This window comes from Hemicordylus capensis, chromosome 4 (genome assembly GCF_027244095.1).
Source record: "Hemicordylus capensis ecotype Gifberg chromosome 4, rHemCap1.1.pri, whole genome shotgun sequence".
NCBI lineage: Eukaryota > Metazoa > Chordata > Lepidosauria > Squamata > Cordylidae > Hemicordylus > Hemicordylus capensis.
This window is the reverse complement of record NC_069660.1, coordinates 245,363,472-245,375,151: the sequence shown is the minus strand read 5'-3', so window position 1 is coordinate 245,375,151 and position 11,680 is coordinate 245,363,472. Positions and strand designations below refer to the sequence as shown.

At 43.8% G+C, this 11,680-nt stretch overlaps 1 long non-coding RNA gene across 1 annotated transcript; it reads right to left on the bottom strand.

The window, feature by feature from the left end:
* Nucleotides 1–547: 547 nt before the first annotated feature.
* Nucleotides 548–9,949, bottom strand: LOC128323903 (uncharacterized). Its single transcript, XR_008306520.1, has 4 exons — nucleotides 9,881–9,949; nucleotides 9,149–9,234; nucleotides 1,011–1,129; nucleotides 548–880 (listed from the first exon to the last, which is right to left on the bottom strand). It is a non-coding gene; the product is annotated as an uncharacterized LOC128323903 (long non-coding RNA).
* Nucleotides 9,950–11,680: the final 1,731 nt, after the last annotated feature.

The following is an 11,680-nucleotide window of genomic DNA, read 5'->3' as shown; positions in this document are numbered from 1 at the left end:
TTACAAGTTGGGGGCCTTCATTGGTGCGCTGTAGGTTTAAAGCAAAATATTTCAAAAGTTAACAGAAAACTATTTCTGCTGCTCCAGGAAATGTTCTGAGAGTAACAATAAATGCTTGTAGGCTAGTGAAACAATGTTCTCTTTTAAACTGGGTAGAAGGGATCTTTTAAAAGGTACCTCGCCTCCACTTACCACGTGCTTTTATTCCAACCAGGCTCATAAGAACATAAGCACAGCAATGCTGCATCAGGTCCAAGGCCTATCTAGTCCAGTATTCTGTTTCACACAGTGGCCCACCAGATGCCTCTGGGGAGCCCACAAGCAAGAGGTATGTGCATGCCCTCTTTCCTGCTGTTGCTCCCCAAATATTGGTTCATCTCCAGTATTTGAGCTTGATTAAGAAGGAAAGGATTTGGGGGCCCAGATTTCAGCTATGAGGAGGGGATGGAGTTTTGCATCCCTGCGCACATGTTTTTATTTGCTGTTAAAATTGGATTCTGTTTTATAACTGCTTCACTCATAAACACAAAGAAATCTTAAGTAAGTTTAACTAAGAGTTTATTTAGAAACAACTCCATTTTTTTCCTCCTTTTCTTCCTTTTTCTTTCTGAATCCACCTACCACACTCTCTACAAGATCTCCACTGGGACAAACACAAAAGATTACAAGACAGAATGTAACATGTCCCTCCCCTTTATAACAACCAGAATTGAATTGATTTTAAAACTCGGGGACAAAGTCTTGAAGTCTTTCAGGTGGTCTCCTGTCGTGCACACTTCTCCTGATTCGTGGGTTCTCTGGCACATGAGCTGTTGGTGATTTGTTTTCTGGTACAGATGATTATCCATCACTTTCATCAGCTTCATCTGTGAGGTTAAAACTGGAGGCAAGATAAAATTCTAGACTCAAACAAGCCAAACTCAAACAAAATCCCTCACCTGAATTGTTTGCTGTTTCACACCCCATTTCTAATCCACATACCATTTATATTTTTGTTGCTTTGCCCTTACCTGATCACAAATCTCTGTATCCTCAGGGTAAAATGGCATGGAAAGCCCTATGAGTTGTTGCCACTGGATAAGTTTGGTAGTGGCATTGCATCCTCTCAGCAGTTCAAAAGGTGATTTTTCTGTAATAGAATGAGGAGTAGTTTGATAAGCGGATATAATTTCACGGATTGCCTCTTTCCAGGCTTTTTGTTGCATAGAAGCCAGTTGTAAACTTTCTTTCACTAATCTGTTTATTCTTTGCAATAAGTGATTCCCTCAAGGATGGTACAAGGAAAAAGTCTTGTGTTTTATCCCATGGTTATACAAACATTGCTCCATTTAAAATGAGGGAAGCTGTGTCCTATTGTCAGTCACCAGTTCTTTAGGAAGACTGTATCTCACAAAATATGCAGCCATGAACGGGATCAACTTGTTTGTAGTAATATTGTCAGCAAATGGAACTTCTGGCCACTTAGAATAGTAATCCACCTTCACTATAACAAATCTTGTTTTGTGGGTTGGTTATCAAAAGGCCCCCGGGCAAGTTTTCCCCAAGGACCATTGGGATAGTCTACTGGAGTCAAAGGGGTGGTAAAAGTCTTCTGCAATTTGTCACATACGGCACAAGCCATACAGTGCCTGATTCCATCATCAATGTGTTTGTTCATACCTGGCCAGCAAAAGTTTTCTCTGATTTACCTCAGGTCATTCAGCTCATGCCCAAGTGACCAGTTATGGACAATTTTGAGCACTTGTGCTTGTAAGGAGGATGGCACCACCAAACGATTATTCCTTAGCATCCGCTCATTGAGAAGGGACAGCTCATTCGCTACATGCATGTATGGTTGAAGATGTTCAGGTACCTTGCTTTTGCATTGTTATCCATTAATTATGTAAGATTTAAGCTCAGTAAGCACTTGATCAGCACCAAGGGCCGCTTTCCATTCAGAAAATGTGATCATTCCATGAGTGGATGAAGCTATTTGCACGGTTACTACTCCTTCATCTTCTTCTTTTGTGATCTCCTCTTGGCCTGGAAGTGGAAGTTGAGATAAATAATCTGCAGTTGTATTCCAGTACCTGGAAGATATTCCACCTGGAAAATAAAGCAGATAAGTCTGGTGATCAACTTGGCTATTCTTTGTGTTGCTTGACTTTCTAACTGTAAAGTGAATTTTCTGCTCAACAAGTAAGTCCTGAAGTGCTTCAATGCCCAGAAACATGCTAGAGCTTCTTTTTCAAGGATAGAATACATCTTCTCTGAAGCAGTAAGCACTCTGGAAGCAAAGGCAACTGTAACTTCCCTGCCCACTTTTTGCTGGGTCAAGACAGCATCCAAACCTTCTTCAGAAGCATCAGTGGTTACAATAGTGTGCCTGTTGATCTCAAAAGAAGTGCGAGCTTGGCTTTTAGCAATGGCCAATTTGATAGTCTGAAAAATAGACTTATGGGATGCATTCCAGTTAAGTGCTCCTAAAAAGTCTGTGTTGTCGGAGTTTTCTTAAGACTTCTGCCAGATTAGCACCGTGCTCCTCAATGGTTTTGCCATACACTAAAATGACATCCTGGAAGAAAGTGATGCCATCTATAGTCCTAAAAATAGCATGCATCATTCTTTGAAATACCGAAGCTGCAGAGGCTAATCCAAAGGGCAGTCTTTTGAATTGAAAAAGACCCTCTGGGTAATGAAGGCTGTGTATTTGCAAGAACTTTTGAGCAGAGGAATTTGATGACAGGCTGAAGACAAGTCCAAAGTTATAAACACTGAGGCCTCTTTCAGAGTAAGCAGCATTTCACTGATATTGGGTAATGAATCCACTGCCTCGTTGGAATTCACAACTCTTAAATCTACGCACATTCAAAATGTACCATTTGATTTGCCATTTAATTGATTTATTAATTTATTTCTGTATGTAAACCGCTTTGGGAACTTTGATTGAAAAGTGGAATATAAGTATTTGTTTATTGTATTGTATTGATTTCTGCACAAGAACAATGGGAGAGACCCATTCAGATGGATCAAAAGGCTCTATGATGTCAGCATGCTGTAGTCTTAAGAGTTCCTCTCTAAGTGGTTGGAGCAGTGCTATAGGTACGTTCCTCACTTTGTGTTGTACAGGTATTGCATTTGCTTTCATCTGAAATGTATAGCAGGAGTATCAGCAAAATGTCTGAGAAAACAGCAATCATATCAGCATATGGATGCTCTATCATCTGTAATACGGGTTCCGTGCTATTTGGCTCTAACACTATCTGTAGAGCTTTCTGATGTTTCCAAAACCATATTGAAACTTCTTTTTGTGACAAATACATGTTCCCTTCTGCAGTATCCTTTGCATTCAAGGGCAGCAGTGAAGTATTCATTTATGGCAATAGGGGAACCTCCATATCCCCATGAGTGGATGTCTGAAGGCTGCAAGTGCAGGGAGTTTATTGTACAGCAGGATAGTGTACAGAGAACCAGAATCAACCATAATTCACTTTTCATGGCCATTAAGTTTTACTTAATAATGTGGTGAAGCAGGCTCTGAGTCTGTCACACTTAAGACTCTGTCAGGAAGTGGTTCATCTGCCTCATCCTTATCATATAGCGAGGCTATTAACACACGCGTACAAGGGAGCTCAGCCTGGTTTTGTACGCACATGTGAAATGCTGGGATTGGGCCTGATCCCAGTGACTCCACAGCGGCAAACCTGCCTAAACAGCCACCCTCTTAAATGAGGTTAAGGGAGTGAGCACCCCCTTAACTCCATTTGTTTGCTTGTGTGGCAGCGGTGGCTACTTGCAGCCGTGGCTGCCACACTGTTGGGAGCCCAGGGAGGGGAGGGCAGATCCCCATGATGCACCATGCTCTTGCACGGTGCATCCTGGTAGTTCTGGGGGCTGGGACAACACATCCTGGCCACCAGCCCTCTCTGCTGCCTCGGCATACGGGGAATTGTCTGGGCACGTGGAGAGCACGCCCAACAACAGTGCCGTGATCATCTGCAGGGAGGGTAAATGTAACCTGCTCTCCCCACAGCCTGCCCCAGATCGTGAGAAGAGGCTCAGGGAATCAGTAATGGAGTGGACAACAGACTTGCAAAACTTAGCAAAGTGTCCCCTTTTCCTGCACCTGTTGCAAGTGTCCTTCCATGCAGGATAGTGAGCAAAATTAGCTTTGATAACAGAATTGATTAAATTCCGTTCGGAATTGATAAATTAGAATTGATAACGGGGGAAAAATACTTTCAGGGGCAGAGTCTCCATGTCGGTAGCAGTGGAGCTCTTTCTTTCTTTTGCTGCTACTTCTTGGGGCAGTGTCATATGAGAAGATTGGGTTTGGAAGAATTTAGACTGAACAGTCTAGATTTCAGGAGTTTGGTTTTGAGGTACCAAAGAGAGCGATTTGGTGAAGAGCATTTTCCACCCTCCTAGCCATTTCTATAACTGTGTCCAATTAAGTTTCCATTCCAGTAGCAGTTTTTCATGCAGTTTGGAGCAATTTGTTTTCATAACAGTTTGATCCCTGATTATATCATCAGTAAACTTGGCAAGCTCACAGGTTACACTTAAGGCACACAATGCTGTAACACATTGATCTCTAGACTCACCAGGCAGTTGGGATCTAGAACAGAACTTGTAATGATCATCTAAGGCTTGAAGAGCAGCTTCATATGGGTCAGCATCCCCTGTTGCTAGGAAAGGGCAAATGATTATATATTCCTTGGCCTTTAGGGGCCAGGCAGTGAAGCAATGTAGCCTTCTGCTTTCTTGGAGTAAAATCAGGGGTCTGTATAGTCAGGAGGTAATTGGGGGAAAAGGACCAGGGAAGAGCAGGTTCTCCTGGGTTGGACAAGAAAAAAGGTGGTGGTGGGATCTGAGCCATGCTGTGGTGGACATTCAGTGAACAACAGAGTCCAGAATTGATAACGGGGGGGGGATACTTTCAGGGGTTGTGGAGGTCAGGATGCTGGAGAAACAATCAGCAGTAGCAATAGTAGAATGCAGCAGTTCAGGAATGTAGGCCCAATAATGCAATGAAATGAAGATGCAGAATTTTTACAAGCTTTGCAGGCTTATATGTACAGCTGGTTCAAGATGTTGTCACCAATTCAGAGACAACTCCATTTTCTCCTTTCCATGCTTTTTCTTTCTGGCTCCACCCACCACAATCTCCCTACAGGATCCCCCAATGGGACAAACTTCTAAAGGACAAAACATAAAAGATTACTAGATATAATACAAGAGATTCCCCTTCTTTTCATGTGACTGGGACAGATTTGGGTTTAAACATGCGGATCTGTCACTATCTTGTCCATTATGGTCATTACTTAAGGCACGGCAAGATAGAAAAACTAGTGATGCTTTTGAACTTTGGTGCTGGAGAACACTTGAGGATACCCTTTGACAGCCAGGAAAACAAACCAATGGATCATAGAACAAATCAATCCAGAATTTTCACTTGAGGCACAAATGACCAGGCTCAAACTATCATACTTTGGACACATTATGTGAAGACCCAGCTCCCTTGAGAAATCCATAATGCTGGGGAAAGTTGAAGGAAAGAGAAGAGCACGACCAGCAGCAAGTGGATGGACTCTTATTACGACAGCAATGAATACCACTGAGAGACCTTAAAGGCCAAGTTGAAGACAGATCATCCTGGAGAGAATCTATCTATGTGGTCGCTAAGAGTTGACGCTGACTTGATGGCACTTAATCAATCAAAAGGCAAGGGGCTCATGTTACCCCTTCTTCATCATCCCAGATAAGGTCAGACTAGTTTTAAAAATACCTGGTCCATGAATTAGTGGGGCGGGGGAAAAGGCTGGCAGATTCTGGTGGGCCAGCAGTTGAAGTCCAGCAGGTTTTAATAGGTCAGGGAGGTAGAACCCAGTGACTTTTGGTGGATCAGGGGTGGCACCTAATGGATCAAAGTTTGGAGTCCATAGAAGAAAAATAAACCTTCTTAGTTCAAAAGATAAATAATCAAAAATAAACCTCTTAGCAGGTTTATTCTACTAAATACCCTATATTCAACCAGAGGCCAATATACTAAGAGGCAAAGCAGACAAGGAAGAACGATGGAAGTTGAATATATGCATGTTTTCCATGAAATAATTATCACCAGAGGTTGGCATCACTGGACAGCTCTCAAGGGTCAGGGACCCACTCCTGATCCCTGGTCCATTCAGGCAGTAGGGCTGTCATCTTGGGACTTTTGAACTAGATTTTAGACTGTGTTTAAAACCCTTTTCAACTACTTTCTTGTTGGAGGGGGTATTTGGAGTCCTAGCCATGCTGCCATAATTTGACTGCCTCCTTCTGCCTGCTTTGCACTTTTCTTCTCAGGTGCTTACTACTGTCTGGCAGCAGCAGAGGAAGAAAAGGATTAATAAGCAACCCTGTTTTCTTGCTGCTGCAGCCGCCCCCTGATTGGTCTTCCTCCTGGACCTCTCTCTTGTTCCTCCCCTGCTTGGCATTTGAACACAGTTCCTGAGTGAGGGTGGTGAGGAGCTGGAGGTAGAAGCTGTCTGCTGAGTTGGGAAAGGAAAGGAAAGGAAAGGAAAGGGGGGGAAACAAACCTTTAGTTGTTTGTTTTGTTTCTGTGATTTCTTCCCTGTAGAAGCCCCTAGGTCAGGCATCCCCAAACTGAAGCCCTCCAGATGTTGCTGAACTACAACTTCCAGCATACCCAGCTACAAAAAATTGTGTCTAGGGATGCTGGGAGTCGTAGTTCAGCAACATCTGGAGGGCCGCAGTTTGGGGATGCCTGCCCTAGGTGTATTCTTTTTCCCACATTTATGAAGTAAGTGTGTGTGTGAGAGAGAGAGACCCCACCCTAACTTGAAAGCCCCCATCTGTGTGTCTTTCTTCCCAGGCCTTCTTTGTGCATGGGTGAGAGATTTTTTAACACATACAAGCAGTACAACAAGATGCCAACAAGCATAAGTTAAAACTGTACAAACTTGTAAGAAAAATTCTGCCCACCCCCACAGTACACTTTCTTGAGGAAATTGGTTGCTACACAAGTATTAAAACACTCCAAAAATAAAGAGAGAGAAAAATAAGAAAAGCTCTAAAAACATTGATCTGTTTTTGTTTTTTCTTTCTGCTTTTTGATTGACCATGTGGTGGCTGCTGGGTTTGAAGATATTAAGCTGTTTACTAGCTCTAATCCTTCCTTGTTGCTGGGTGAGCAGATCGCCTGCCCAGACAATTGCCAGCTTCTGCCGGTAGGAGGGAGGTTTGGGGGCCACGAGACCCCCCAGAAACTCACACAATGCTCCACGCGAGTGCATGGTGCATTATTGTAAACCGCCCTGAGCCATTTTGGAAGGGCGGTATACAAATCAAATAAATAAATAATAAATAAATAAATTCTGGGGAGTACTTCAATGCTGGCCGGGAGGCTGCTGCTGTGCAGGTGCAGTGTGGAGCTGTGCACCCTTAACCCAGGCTAACAGCCAGGGCTTCCTTGCGGGTTTGCCACCATGCAGCTCCTGACGACGGTTCTCACACACAGGCAAAACCGGGCTGTTTTGCTTGCACATTAGAACAGCCTCATTGTCTTTAAAAAAAAAAAAGCTTGTAGTGGATCAAAAATACCCCCAAATCTGTGCATGTGGCTTCACTCTTCACAAATAGCTAAAATAAGCATTAAACATTTCCCCCTCACACATCAAGAGTACAGTATTTTTTGGCCTGTTTTTGTGCACTTGCTTTGAAATAAGGCTTTGCAAATCAGATCACAGGGAAGGTGTTTTAAAGGATCCCTTGCTCTTGAAATGCTTGCTTAGCTTTAAATCCTAAGCAATTGGGGTAACTCCACATGTACCATTCAGCTGTTCTGTTTAACAACAGGGTGGTGAATATATAGATCTACACTCACAGCAAATTGTGGCTTTTCCTTCTGTTGGACAGCACTATAAATGCACACGGTATGCCTTTTGCTTAAATGTAGTTCACAGAAGAAATCAAACCGGGCTGCTTACTACTGTGATAGGGTTGTTTTTGTTTTTTAAACACTAAATTTACAAGGTTAGGATTGGAGTGCATGTAGCTAAAAATCAACATAAATATGCATAGGAACATAGGAAGCTGCCTTATACTGAGTCAGATCATTGGTCCATCTAGCTCAGTGTTGTCGACTCTGGCAGGCAGCAGCGCTCCAAGGTTTCAGGCAGGAGTCTCTCTCAGCACTACTGGCTGCTAGGCAGTGAACCTGGAACCTTTTGCATGCAGAGTAGATGCTCTCCCAGTGAGCTACATAGGGAATGTCTTGCAGTGCTCACAAGTAGTCTCTCATTCAAATGCACACCAGGCTGGACCTTTCCCCCACTTGTAAATAAAATTAAATGCACCATTTGTCCCAATGGGAGTCTGTAATCCAAAGTAGGGTGTTTTAATGGTAGAAAAGAGAGCATGTGTGGTGGCTTTCATTTTTTCCCCTTTAAAATGCACCAGATTTATCCAAATATGCAAATATGCACATATTATACCAATTAAGGTATGCAAAGGTTATGCAAATTTTTATGCAAAATGGAAACTTTCTGGAGACCTTTTTTGTGAATAGCACCCACTATTTCCACTTTTGTGTGTGTGTGTGTGTGTGTGTGTGGAATGCAACTATTTCCAACTATTTCAACTATTTTTGCCATCTGGACATGGCAACCCTAGGTAGGCAGGAGCTTATGAAGGGCAATTTGCTGAAGGCCCTTGAAACCTGGAGCCAGCTCTGATGATTATTCATCTGTCTATTTCAGTAGCTCTTTTAAACACAAATACATGTATTGAGCCTGCTTCTCAGGGTGCCATGGTAACATGCTTTTCAATGTGTTATGGATGCAGAGTTGTAGCATCTGCAAACAGAGAGTATTCTTTCCAAGTGTTTCACATCTTTGCAGGAACTGTGGGACAAAGTTTTGTGTGATTTGCAAGCAACCTTGATTATGCAATCTGGTAACACTGTAGCTCTGAACGACATTGAATATTTCATTATGTTCGCAAACAATGTTCGCAAACAATGGCTACCCCAAAATGGAATGCCATACAAGCCCTGCTTTGCTGCCTTTTTTATTAACTGGTGCAGAAGCAACAGTCCCATGCCTAGCATTCAGGCTATACATCAGTGAAGAAACATGAGCAAACCATAAAATAAAGAATCGTAGCTTACCTTTATGAATAACTAGTTCAAGGCCTGTAAAATTTCACAGCCGGAACAGATTCAGGGGTAGGGCATCCTCTTTTCTTCTCTTCCTCCTGCAAACTCAACAGTTACAGTACATTCAGGATGCAGATATCTCTTATTATCAAACAGGTTGTTTTTTGGGAAATCATCAGACAGATTTTGCTTCCCTCCCTCATTACCCTCCAGGCTATCCAGAGGCAGTGGCTGTAGTTATAGCCCCACCTTAATGCTGCTCCAATTGGAACGAATGCCAGCGTTCATATGAGTGATGGTAAAACCTCCTCCTTGCCTCTCTTGATCCCATTGTATGGTGTGAAAATCAGATTTTGCCCCTTCTGTCTTTAAAGTTGTGCTGTCAAGTCGGTATCAACTCCTGGCAGCCACAGAGCCATGTGGTTTTCTTTGGCAGAATACAGGAAGGGTTTCCCATTGCCATATCCTGCGCAGTATGAAATGGTGCCTTTCAGCATCTTCCTATATAGGTGTTCCCCATAGCCTGGGAAACATACCAGCAGGGCAGTGGTGCAGCCTGACTGCCAACGGCCCGCGTGCAGCCGTGGCGGTGGCCCCACTGACACCCCCCCCCATGCATCTGACGTCAGACGCGGGGGGCATGGTCTGGCTCCCAAACGGAGCCTTGAGGCTCCATTCAGGAGTTCAACTCCCGAAGCGGCCGGGCAGCCCCTTCGGGAACTAAGGCTGGCGCTGCAAACTCACCTTCAGGAGCTACTTAGGCTGGCACTGTGTTCGCAGCACAGCCAGGAGCAGCTCTTCCCTGCTAAGTCTAGCTCCCAAAGGGGCTGCGTGGCCCCCGCCCAGGAGCTAAACCAGCACCCCCGTGTCTGACGTCAGAGGTGGGGGGCATGTCGGGGCTGCGAAGCGCAGCCCCTGATTGGGCACAGCTGGGGTTCTTTGAACCCATTGGCCCAATGGTGGCTCCGCCCCTGCAGCAGAGTTTAGAACGAGCAACCTCTTGCTCCCTAGGCAAGACACTTTTCTGCGATGCCCCAAATGGTATGCATAAGTAAGTTTTCCCCAGTGGGGCAAACAGCAACTTTGGTGGTGAGTCATTGGGGAAAAGGCACAAGGGGAAGGATTAATCCCTTTCCCAGAGGCACTGTCTTTATTCATATCCCCCATGCTTCATTTTACAAAAGTTAGGAGATCTTATTATGGCTCTCCATTGTTTTGCCTAGTTTGTTCCACAAGCATACTAGAGAGGGTGGCAGAATGTTGGAAGATTGTGATGGAATGTTGCGAACAGGCTTTAGTATATATAAATAGATACATGGCACTTGATGCTGTCAGATGATTGGCAGTCTTCATCTTATGCACGCTGCTGTGTGGGAAGTCATTACTATTCCTGTTTTACAAATGAACAATTGAGGCTGATGGTGACATGACCACAGTCACCCTTAGAGATACAGTTGAATGGTGTCTGGAAGGAACTCTGTGCTCCCTCTTCTGTGCAGTGCACTGTACATGGAACCACAATGGAGGTTTATCCAGATTATCCAGTATGTGTTTTAGCCTTTGCGTTGTAGTGTAGCAAGCCCTAATTCAAAGGCAACAGCTTGCTATCCTGTCTGTGCATACTGGATGGAAGGGATATACTTGCTACATACAGGGAAATAACCTTTCCGTTGTTCTGCTCCTCATATTTTAGGAATGTCTTCCAAGAATATGCAATTACAATAAGAACAATTGTCTCTTCATAAAGCAGATTGTAAGAGAGAGAAGTTTTCATTAACCAGGCAACTCAGATTCAAGCAATACAATAAAGGAAAATAACTTCCCTCACATGTCTAACTGAACTGGTCCCTGTCTTATTACTCACAGGCAGGGATCTTCCTGCTGTCTCCAGCCTCTAGGCTGTGGCCTTCCCATTTCTTCATCAGCTTCTCAGTCAACTGCTTCCTCAGGGCACTCTTGGGACAGAATAAATAAATAGAATAAAGCTTTCTCTTCTTCTGCTGGTGGCTGTGAGTGTAGTTCCCATCCAGTCTTCTGGATTAGTCCTTCTGTTTTGATTTTCCTGAGCTTTCCCCCTTATTAGGAAAGGCCCACCGTCCCAGCAGTTGCTCTAAGTGAAGCCTAGTCTTCCCTCAAATCCTTCCCATCATAACACCATCCTGTGCATCTTTTAAAAAATGCATCTTAAGTTGCTGTTTGCCTGGGGAGTGAAGCTTCCCTTGACTTCCCAATGGCTTTCCTCCCTGGATAAAGAGCAACCAGGGGATTATTTTTGTTGGGACTCTGGTGCAAGAGGTAAGATTCCACTCCCCTTCCTCCACACACACACACTATCTAGGCAGAAACATATCTATGCATTAATAAAATAAAATAAAATAAAAATAAATACCAAGACACTAGCCCTATTTTAATGATGATTCAGGTCATTCATTCAGTTGGAGGTTTCCCTCCCTTACCAGACAAATGAAGAGCCTGCATGGTTCAATTACAGCCAGGGTGGGACTGGAAAGCAGTGGGACAGTGGCTGTCAGTACCCAAGCAGTT